Source organism: Macadamia integrifolia, chromosome 14 (genome assembly GCF_013358625.1).
Source record: "Macadamia integrifolia cultivar HAES 741 chromosome 14, SCU_Mint_v3, whole genome shotgun sequence".
Lineage (NCBI taxonomy): Eukaryota > Viridiplantae > Streptophyta > Magnoliopsida > Proteales > Proteaceae > Macadamia > Macadamia integrifolia.
In genome coordinates this window covers 25,315,288-25,327,839 of record NC_056570.1, presented here as the reverse complement: position 1 = coordinate 25,327,839, position 12,552 = coordinate 25,315,288, and positions in this window count along the sequence as shown.

Sequence of the window (12,552 nt, the reverse complement as noted above, 5' to 3'; positions counted from 1 at the left end):
ATCTGATCCCAATACATGGCTATGGTCTAAGGGTAAAAACGTAATAAAAAACTGGTTTTTATTAAAAGATTAAAATTGAGATAAATCTATTCGATATGGTCTAATTCAGGATGATCCATATTGGCTTAAAGTACTTCTGAAATTTTCTAAATGTTTATGTTCTACCACAACATCATTTCTTTGCGTTTTTACATTCTACCACCCTAATCGTGACATAAGGAAAAAAAAGTCTGAATGAGTTGTTAATCACATGGTCACACCAATGCTAAAGTTCTCCCTTCGCCTCTATTTCTGTTGGACTTCGTCCACTACACGCATAGAAAATTGAGAGGTTTCAAAAATTGTCAAGTCCATACTTGAAGAGGTATGATGAAGCTCCACATTTGAGCACCAGAGTTTCCTTTCCCTCGTTGACATAATTTGAAATATGCCCCACGGTTAGCATTCATTCGGGTACCAATTATACACTAAATGTATTGAAATTCGACCAAAAAATTAAAAAAAAAATGTATTGAAGGATAGTTTCGTTCAATTTTAAATTTTATATTAAAGACCATGTGTCCTATTTTACTTGCAACTAGGATTTTGCAGGTATATTTTTCAAGACCGAGTTTCTCTTCACCCATGGCTATCAGTATTGTGGCATTGCATTAGGTATGGGATTATATTATTATTATTATTATTATTATTATTATTATTATTCTAAGAGTCAGCAAGGAATTTTATAAGGTATGGACCCTTGCTATGGGTGTTTTGATAAGTCAATGGGTCGGCCGGACTGGGCCGGGCCGTCTCTGTCAGGCTTAATCGAGCTCAACCACTTGGAAGCCTTGCATCATGAACGGCCATTTAAGTAAACAGGCCTAGCTTTGGGGGCCATGGTAAGATTTATAATCGGTCCGGTCAGTGTCGGGATCTAATTGGGCTTCTTTAAATGGGTTTTGACCGGGCCTTAACCGGGCTACAAACCTATTTAAGTCTAAAGGGCCTTTAAAGGTACCTACCTTAAAATTATTTTCTTAAGTTGGTTGAATGCCCAGAAATATGAGGCAAGTTTTTAATAAAAAAGAAAAATTATATGAGATTATGGCTGTTCTTACAAAGAAAAAGATGAGATTATGACCTTTACAGCTTACAAAATAAAGCTTATTTGAATCAAATCCTATTACAAAGCAAAGGGTTAAAATGCTTAATTTGTTTCTTATTAGTAGTGGCAAAATAGGAATTTTATGTAGTATAAAGGTGGTCGGGCTGGGTCGGGCTACAACGAGTCGGTTCAAGGCGGCGGGCATATAAATATGTCGGTTTGGTCGGGCACCCAATGGGCGTGAATGCTCATTTAATAAACATGTCAAGCTTGAGTCGGCCATAAACGTATCGGCTTCGATCAGGCCTACCGATACGGACTCAGAATTGACAACTCTAGGTGGGAGTGTAGTGCGATGACGACCAAGAGACCAACCAAGTCGCTACTTTGCTAGAGGAGGGAAGGAATTTCAATGGGTGAAGGAAACTCCCGCCTTTTACTTTTACTAAAATGAGGAATACAATTCTCCACCACAAACACCCCCCCCCAAAAAAAAAAAAATACCAGTTGGCAGAGTCAATGGAAACACAAGTAATCGAATCGCTTAGATTTTTTAACTTAGAAATTAGAGTGAGACAATGTACAAGCTAGGGGTGCAAGTTTGGCCCTGATTGCTCGAATCCACCCTTGGCCAGTCCTAATTCTGAAGAGTATCGATCCGAAAATTTTGGCCTTGACGGCTGGTCCAACCTTGAAATATTTTACTCTAAGTCAGGGTCAGGGCGGGTAATGGTTGATGTCTTTGGACCGCCTAGCCCACCCTGAACCCGACCCTGATTTTTTACCCTAACTTTTGGCCTTGGTTTTGGCCTGACCCGGCCTAATTTTTGCCCCTGATGTTAACTTTGGTTGTGACCTTGATATTAACCGAATTTTAGATATTGTTTGACATTAAGTCATTGACACCTCAAAACCCCTAATATATCTTCTCACCGATCTTTCTTGCTTTTTTTACCAAAAAAAAAAAAAAACTAGACAGGAAAAAAAAAAAAAAACAGGGTATACTTGGTCCTTTATGGCAAACCAAGGTCAGGGTCAAGGCTAATCAGGGTCACCCCGGCCCGATCTTGAAAAATCAAGGCCAATCAGGGCGGGTAAAGATTGGACTGAACCCTGATGAGTTGGGCATAGGTTGAAGTTTTGTGGCCCTGAATCAGGGTCAAGGTCGGTTTGGGCTTAGTTAAGAGGACTCAGGGTTGGGCTAGGGTTTTAAGAAACCCAGCCCAACCCGGCCCTATTGCACCTCTAGTATAAGCTAAAGACTTTGACTTTCAACTTCTGACTTTGATTAATTATAACTTGAATGATCCAATCACTTCTCAAACTTCTAAGTGGTGGAAAAACAAAGAGGATAACATTCAGGAAATCACTAACAAGTAGTAGGAATATAGAGAAATTTTAGAACTTACAGTCTCAGTTCAAATCTTATCCATGGGGTGTGCTCCCAATTTGAACCCGATCCTTGGAACCTCAACACCTTTTACCCCTATTTTGGGTAAGAGTTCACTTGAAATTAGTAAGTCAGGTTCATTTTCCTTGGGAAAATCTAATTGTTATCATAGCATTAGACTTGAACATGCATGGTTGGGCAACTAGGACTCAAGCTTTAGGAGGTTTAGAGTTTCATAAATTTACAAGATTGCAGTTTCACTATTTGGAAATATATTGGCCACTGTCAATTAATTCAAGCTTGACCGCTTTGGTGAGTAATGTATTAATTACTAGTTGCAATAATCAATGAAATTAGAACAATTGAAATGTGGATGACTTTGACTTTGATTTTGAGATCTAGTGACTTTGGTCAGCATTTGCCTATATCAATTGGAAGCATCTAGTCATTTGACAGAATTGGATCGCTTTTTAAATCAAATAAGTGGATTCATTCTTGAATTTTAGAAAAAATTAGTGAGAGGGGAAAAAATTGTATAAGCTAACAAAGACTTTGGTGAGTAATCTATTAATTACAAGTTGGAATAATCGATGAAATTAGAACAATTGAAATGTGGATGACTTTGATTTTGAGATTTAGTGACTTTGGTCATACCAATTGGAAGCATCTGGTCATTCGAAAGAATTGAATCTCTTTTAAATCAAATGAGTGGATTCATTCTTGAATTTTTTTTATTTTTTATTTTATTTTTTGCTAACGATGAGTATTCAAGCATTAGCTTGATGAGTCCCGTGGGTCCTTACTGACCCCACAACCGTATGGATCGAATCTTATCGGGGTTGAATGACACAGTATATCATTCATTTTTTTTTTTTTTTTTTTTTGCTAAAAGATTATTTTATTGAAGAAAAAAGAGCAAAAAATACATCAAAAATAGCAGACACGGAAAGGCAGACCCCGCTAGAGCAACCCACTAACTCCACCTACGGCATGGCCATCAGCAGAGAGAGTGAGAAACGCACTAGCAGAATCGAAAACGGTGCCTATCCGTAGCATCATTCTCCAAGTCAGCTAGAATATGGCTCGGAAAGGAAACCGAAGTCTCAGAAGATTCTGACTTAGACACCTTCGCCAAATAGTCTGTTATAGGATTAACCTCTCTAAAGTAGTGAGAAATCTTCCAAAGGATGGACTCAAGGAATGGGAGAACATAAATCCACTTTTGAAGAGCAAACCATAGGATCTAGTTCTTCTGAATCGTGAAACCACTATCGCCGAGTCACTCTCGATCCACATCCCACTTGGGTTGATGTTCTCGGCCATCCATCACCACATCAAACTCCGCCTCCTAGATCTTCCGGACACCCAAAAAGGTACTGAAAGAATTGTGAACGTGGCCTTCGCTATCTCGAAGCACCCCTCTAGCCCCTCCCCTACCTGGATTACCTAGAGAGCTCCCGTCAACATTAATTTTTATCTAGCTTGGCGGGGGCTTGCACCAATGCACTTCGAGAAGGGGAATAAATCTTGGGGTCTCAATCTCGAAACCCAATTTTCTGTAGCACAAGATATCAGTAGTAGTTTTCACCTCTCCCTTAGAGCTCCCTAAGTAAAGGATGAGATCTTGCGAATATATTCAAAGGAATAGCTCACCATGTGAGGTCTATCATCATAGCGCTTTCTGTTTCTCTCCCACCAAATATTGGCCATAATAATGAGGAACCATCACCAAGGTTTCTTAATATTTAGGGACCTCGCCTTCCTCTTCCACTATTTAATCAGATCTTCAATCGACTGGTGTATTGGCCAAGGAACTCGAAAGCAGCTAGAGAACTTTATCCATAACTCCACTGAATAAGAGCACCTTAGGAAAATATGCTCAATAGTCTCTTCTGCCTACCCACATAGAGAGCACCTTGACGCCATCTGAATTCCCTTCTTTCTAACAATATCATCCACCGGGAGCCTCTCATGAACAAGGCACCACCCTAAGGTAGAATACCTAGGGGGGGCCCTTTGCACCATATAACAGGAGCCCAATACACCATAGGGTATTTTCTTCTTACATCCTCCCAAGCTGAGGCCAATGAGAATGCTCCCGAAGGAGACAGAGGCCAAACACAAACATCATCCAGCTGACCGATGGGAAGGTGCACCTCCTTGATTGCCTTAAAAATATGCCTCAAACTATCAAAGTTAACCGTTGGAAGATTCCATGCACCATTGCAGATAAAGTCCCCACCTTTGCATTAAGATTGAGAGACGAAACGTCATCAATCTGAGCTTCTTCCAAGATCGATTTTGGCCCCCACCACTTGTCTTTCCAGAAGTTAGACAAATTACCATTGCCAATTGTCCATCTCTCATTATTTCCCACAAAATCCCACATCTTTCTGATGCCCATGGCGATCAAGGAAGGGCGGCAATTATTGTTGAACCTACTATCCTGCTTAATAAATTGGGCTCTGAGAAAGGCGCCAGCTGTAGACTTGTCATGCTTGATTCTCCAGACCAACTTACTCAGCATGGCTTCATTCGAGTCTCTGAGGCGTCTAATCCCCAATCTTCCTTCATCTTTTGGCTTACAGAAGTCATCCCATTTGACTGTGATAGATCTCGCAGTATCCACCTCGCCTGTCCAAATGAAGTTTCGCATCCATCTGTCCATAATAGCAAGGAGAGATAAGGGCCACCAATACTCTGCGAAATTGTGGATAGGGATGCCAGAAATCACTGATTAGACCAACTCGACTCTGCCCGCCATCGACAAAAGTTTTCCTTTCCATCCTGTGAGCCTACCCTTCACTCTATCCATAATAGGTAAGAGGGTGTCCTTCTTGACTCTGCCCTTGAAGATTTCCACACCAAGATATCTGGTAGGGAAGTTGCAAATAGGAATACCCAGAATTGCAGAGATAGATTGCTTCCTACTAGGGGCGATTTTTCCAAGGAAAAGCTTGCTTTTCTCAAAATTAATACACTGCCCAGAGAACTCTTGATACTTCATCAAAAACTCTTTTAAATTACGGACATACCTTGAGGAAGCATTGGAGAATATGAATATGTCGTCGGCAAAGAGGATGTGGCCAGAAGTGGGAGCACCTCTAGGCCCCGTGGATGGTCTTCAGTTTATTGAGATGAACTAGCCTTGATAGACCTCTAGTAAGGACTTCTTCAGCTATAATGAACAGAAAAGGGGATATGGGGTCACCTTGTCTCAGCCCACGCTCCACGCCAAAGAATCCCTTAGGCCCTTCATTGACTAGGACTGATATGTTAGTCGATAGCAAGATTTGGTGCAGCGAAGTTGTCCACTTATCCGAGAATCCAAGTTTCCTCATTACCTGGAAAAGGAGAGACCATGATATTGTATTTGATGCTTTTTTAATGTCGATTTTCAGACCAAGACCACCACCTCTAGTAGATGAGAACATCAAGTTAGCCACTTCCGACATTACACTGATGTTGTCATGAATCAGCTTCCCCTTCTGGAAGGCTCCCTGCTCTTCAGATATCAATCTAAGGAGAAGGGGCTCAAGACGCAGTGCCATCACCTTTGAAATAATTTTACAGGGGCAAAATTTATCTAATGAATCAGCGCCATCCACATGAGGAATCAAAACTAGGAAGCTGTTATTAACTCTGCTGGGCATTCTGCTCGAGCTGAAAAAGCACCTCACTACATTGCATACCTCCCTTTCAACAATCTGCAAACATCGTCTATAAAAAGGCCCTGAGAATCCGTCTGGCCATGGGGAGCTATCCGGATCCAACTCCCTTTTTAATCTCAGAGTCCCCAGGGAGAGAATCCAAGCAGTATGTATCAACCTGGTGAAGAATCGTCAGGATGCTGTCCAACAAATCCACATGCTCAACAGAGGGCACCGCTCTGTGAAAGCCCTCATAGTAGTCGACTATGAAATTCCCCAGCTGATTCTGTCCTTCCACTATCGTGCCATCATGCTTCTTGAGAGTTCTAATAGAGTTTCTATTTCTTCTCATTTTTTCCGATAAATGAAAAAATTTAGAATTCCTATCGCCAAACTTCATCTATTTGATTCTTGCTTTCTCAGCCCAGATCTTTTCATGATTTTCTAGGGCCTTGACTAGAGTTGTCTTGGCATCAGCCTCCAAGGCAAAGAGGTGGTCATTCATACCACTAACCTCAATCTACTCCTACACATGAGACAGATTCTACTTAGCTTCATCCAGGGCTCTCTTGAAGTGAGGGAAGGAGGACCTCAACCAGCTTTTCAGAACCTCTTTGAGTCGCTTGAGCTTGTTCATGAGCACAAAGATTGGAGACCCTGAGATCCAATCAGCCGAAGAGGATGCAACCACACTCTCAAAGTCTTCATAATCCATCTAGAATTGGTGGAATCGAAAAGCGCAATTGGCAGGGCGCTAGCTGGCTTCAGAGGAAAACAGTAGTGGGGTATGGTCAAAAGCAACCCGGGGAAGGACTTGTTGCGAGCAATCCTGGAAACAAGAGAGCCACTGATCATTGCAAAAACTTCTATCCAGAACTGCACAGACATTACCTCTACGATGGTTGTTTGACCAAGTAAACTTCCTATCAATTGACAGCACTTGTGCCATTGCACAAGCATCAACCATAGCTCCGAACTCCGTAGTCGACCCCAAACTGAAGTTTCCTAGATCACGTTTCTCATGGGACTGAAGGGTCACGTTAAAGTCTCCCATGATAGCCCACGGAGTAGGCGACTGTGGAGAGTCAGCTACCAAATGAAGCCATAGATCTCTTCTCTGGGCTCTAAAGTTGCTAGCGTGAACAACAGAAAATTGCAGCCGCTTGGTACCCCACACTATAGACAGAGTAACATGTTGGTCTGATTCAGAGACTACCATAGGATTATCCAAATTTCTACGTCGCAAAATCCATAAATTAGGCACTCTACCAACCCGATTATTATGAATGAAATCACTGTGAAAGCCTAATTAATTGAAAGTTAGGAGAGGGAATGCACTCACATGTATCATAGTCTCAGTGATGCACAAGACATCAGGATCCTTCTTCACGATGAAGTTCCTCAAGGCGCATCTGCCCACTGCCTTCTTCATTCCTCTTATGTTCCAAAAGAGGAGCTTCACAAAGATAATTTTTAAAAACCAGCCTGACGATCAGACTTTGAAGTTTGCCCCGTCACTGTAGTAGCTTTCTCCTATCTTCTAGTATCTTCAGTTTGGCAGAGAACTCTGTCCAATGCCACCACTTCTTAGTGATGAATGATCACCTTCCCTGCCACAATCTGCGCAGGGGCTATATCGGAGATGACATGCTCAGTCCACCCCAATCCTGACCACGCCTGGCATTCCCTCCTCTGTTATGACCGCTGCGACCACCTCGACCTCCATATGTCACCTTGGTTTTGCGAGGTCGCAAGGAACGGCACACTGGCATCCTTTCCTTCACAACAGTCCTCAAGTCCACTGCCTCCGCATCCGCCCCGTCTTGGAAGGGTGCTTCCCTGGAGTCATGCAATTCGTTTTCCGACATGTAGCTGGCAGAGCTAGTCGGATCGGATCCATACCCACTTTCACCAAGCGGATTATCCACCATAATAGGACCCTGGGTATTCCTAATATGGTCGATGTTTATTGGGAGCATAATCTCCAATTCACCAAGCACTGATGTGTCCTGAGATATTTGAGCAATATCCACCGAATTTATTTTTGGATGATTTGTTCTTGGAATAGAAGTTTCCTGAATAGGAGGAGATATACGATCTCCTACCAAAATAGGACTTCCGGTCCTGCCATGGCCGTCGGAGGTCTCAGCCGCCAATCTTCTTACTCTCTCCGCCCTCCCTTAGTCAGGGTCATTCAAGTCGTCCTCTCCCATAGTCTCAGTGGTCCTCTTGCCCATCTCCTTCTTCTCTCTACAATCTGCCGCAGGATGCCCCAATTTTCTGCAGAACTCGCACCTTGCTATGTCGTCTACATAGATGATTCTCTGAGTAAACCAGAAAAGAGTGTCTTTTCCTGGTTGTTTTCTCTCCACCTGAATCTCCTCCACTCTACTATCGCCCAATTCCACCCCCACCAACACTCGCGCATAATTACACATTGAGCCCGCCGTCGTTCTTTTGTCAACTGCCACAGGGCGTCCCGAAGCCTTCGCCATAGACAGCATGATACGTTCGTGCCAGTACTCTATTGGCAACTCTGGATACCGCAGCTATACAAGTTTGGTCAGAATGTAATCTTCATGAATGCTAAACTCAGGGTGCCATTGTTGGAATCGGATGACCTGCCCTTTGACCTTAACCGGGCCTCTCTAGCTTGAATCGGCATGAGAAATACCCCTTTCCCAGGGGAGCCAAATTGACTTTGCCTTTCAGGTTCTAGGCATCTTTTGAATCGCTTCTCACGTCATTCATTGAGACATACAGGAAGTTCACCCTACCAATTAGAGCATAGTTGAAGCTCTGCAATTTTTCTTCATATGCCTCTTGTGGTATTACCACCTTGGTAAGGGGCCTGCGTGGATCGGATCAGGTAGGACCTCAACAACGTTAGGAAGACTCCTAGTAGCCACCGTAGCGTAAGACAGTTTCCTCCCGCCCTTCAGCACCTCGTTCCGTTCCAGGTGTATCCTCTGGAGCCTTTGCTGGCCTATCCACCGATGCATTCACGTCTGAATCATTAGGAGGGGGAGCCTGCACTGTAGAAGCAGGTCACCAAAATTCAGTGATTCACCTTTGTTTCCCCCGATTTGGTGGCCAGTCCCGTGAGGGCCAAGACCGCCACCAACCACCGCCGCAGAAATTCTCTCTCCTAAAACGCACGTCATCGATCAATTGATTCAATCATTCAACTTTCACCAAAAGTACTGAAAAACACTAAACACCCCATATAAGTGACCCCAAGAAAATAAAAGGACATGAACTCAGAACCACACACTTCCTGAGATGAATATCCTTTCCTTAAGATTGCCCATTTCTAACAGTGTAAATTGGTTTCTAAAAAATCAAATATGTGGGCCATTCTTGAAAACTTAGGGCAATTTTCAGAGTTTGTTATCTTTAAATCTCTGAAAGTTGGTTATCTCTGAAGCAACCAACTTTGAGATTCTGCCAATTATTTCATCTTTAAATTTCTCGAGTCACTTGAGCCCGTTGTTCCAAAAATCCAAATTGGATTGATTAAATCCTATTTTCATAACCTCGCTTGAATCTTTCTAGTAAAATAAACTTGTGAGGGAGAATACCTTCTCGAAACCATCTTCAAATACTCAATGAATCATCCATTTATGTGGGTATCCACCACTTTCATATTGAGTGCCCAGGTGATGAAACTCCCATGACAATGATGAAAATTGAAATTTATACTATGGCTTTACAGTGGTGGCGCATGGTAGTGGGCCTTGTAGAGGGATTTGGAGGAGTTTGTGGTTGTGTAATGATTCCATATTGGACTCTTTAGTTTTAGAATTAATTAAATTTTTTATTTTATTAAAAAACATTGATGGTATTTTATTTTTATTCTTATTTATTCTTATTTTTCTTCTCTTTTTCTTAATAATTATTAGGAAAATTTACAATGCCACCCCCTAGAGAATGTCACTATTAGAGAAACATCCCCTGTCTAATTCCAAAGTATGCTTACACCTCCTACAATCAGTCTCTTTAAAATGATGATTTTACCCTTTTGACTAAAACACATAAACCCATCCTATTTTACACTAACCCCTCAGTACCCCTTGCCTTCACTATGTGTTTGAGAGGAGCAAAACCCTTCTCACCCTCTTCCTTTCTCCATCCCTGCGCACATTAAGAAAAAAGCTTGGAAAAATTAATAGTGGCATTCGGTCAATATATTACAAACTAAATGGAAAATAAATAACTTGCAATGATTATTCAAATAGCCGAAACCCAAATTCAAGAGTGAAGATGAGAAATAAGTACCCACTAAAGAGTAAGAAGAGCACCCCAGCTAAAAGTACGAGAAAGAGAACATGAAAGATTGTGGTGGAATCACTGGACGAAAAGGCTAAACCTAAGATAAGAGCAAGGCAAACTCCAAACGTTAGAAATGTGATTTTGGACACAGCCCATGTTTGAACATTAAAAAATATTCCTGTGGCATTGTATTCGATCGGTGAGATAGATTTTATTATATTTTTTTTGCTCAAACCATAATTTTTCTTGTTTTCAAAGTTGATATCAATAACAATTTGGGGAGAAAACGATTTGGGGATGAAGGAGTTCAGATTCGATTTGGGGTTAGGAGGTTAAGAGAGGGTATATTAGGTACTTTATTTCTTTAGAAGGGTATTTTGGTATTTAAAAAAAATATATACCAGCTGATATCAGCATTTAAAGTATATTCCGTAACAAAGACTGACAGTAAGGGATGTAAGCGTAATCTAAAATTATGTAGGGAATGTCTCTCTAATAATGACATTCTCTAGGAGGTGATGCTGTAAATCTCTCTAATTATTATCTTCCAAACTAACCTTAGGTAGACAAGGCATACCAGGCCTATGTAAGTCCATGTTCCGGGGCTTTACATAACTCATGGGCCTTATAAAACTCAAAATTGAATTATTAAGAAGACAAATTAGAAAGATTCCGCTAAGCATTCCATCCAGAAAGATTCTGCTAAGCATTTCGTCTTTAAATATCTTGAGTTGCTTTAAACCACTCCAATAGGATATGTTTGCAATCATTATCTCATTTGCTTATATAAATTATTTAAATACATATCATATTTAGTAATAATATATTTTATATGTAATTTTTGTTTTGCCTTATAATCAAAAGGGATTTGAATGTAAAGTATTAAAGTAAAATTTAATAATCAAATATGGAATGGTTTATAGTGACATGAGGTATGTAATTGTTCTGTCATCAGAATCAATTGCAGAGATGACAGATACAGAGAATAATTCTGAAAGATGGAAATATAAAGTTGCAGAGATTGCTAGTGTAGGCAAACAATCGCCTGCAAATTAAATGACCAAAAAGACCCAAAGCAAATATGATTTGAATCATGAATGTATAATGAAAAAATATGTTCATTAAATGAATTTTGGGCTGTTATTGGTTTCTTACCGGGATATATCGGTTTGATTTCAATTTCAATCTGGGTTTTCAGCCGATATCGGGTTCTTTCGTTTCTGGTGCTGTTCAGAAAGAGTTAGAACAAGGAAACTTAAAGTGATTCGGCCAAGTCACTTTAAAATTTTGAGAGGGCGAGTCCAGTCGGGCTTGTTTTCAAACCATTGATTTTGAACTAATCATATATAAAATATTGAGAATGGGCCAAGAACATATGGGCTAAAAGATTACATACAATTGATCTTAATTAATTAGTTTTTGGATCGTGGAACAAATTAAGGACCATTTAAGTAGAGATCCGGCTTCTTTAATGAACAATAGAGGTGGCAGGTCAGATCCAATGCCTTGGAGTATATCTCGGAATAGAATCCAACATATGGGTGTGCACCTTCAAGGTGCTCTAGGGCGTTGGATCTAAGCTGCCGCCCCTATTGCGCAGTAGAGGAGCCCCACCCTTTAAGTAGGCTATCTTTCAACAACAAAAAAAAAGAAGAAGATAGACCATCTAAAAATCCAGATAAATGGACCAATTTGTAAATGGTCCTGATTTTGATAAGAAGACTGATGAGTCAATCAATCAGTTCTGGTCAAGGGTTTCACAGGACTCCCACCAATTATACTCCATTCTGATACAACGGCCGCGCATCAAATTTCAGTCTTTAATTCAATCATTTATCTTTTTTCATGTCATGGCAAGTCCTTTCATGTATGTTCATGTAGCATCGTGAGGTTGAACAAGATGCACCTGCCCATCAATTCAATGTGTACGTCACCATAAATATATTCATGTAAAATTGAGCGAAAAACTGGTCATACCTGATTTTTTTTTCTCCCCATCACATGATGAAAAGTAAAATTTGAGGAAAAAGTAAACCGAATTCCCTTACTCAAATGTGATATATCCAATAATCAGAATTACCAAATCACCCTTAAATGTGGCAAAATCAATTGGGGCCTTTGGACACGCCTAACCAAATAGGATTATGCTGATC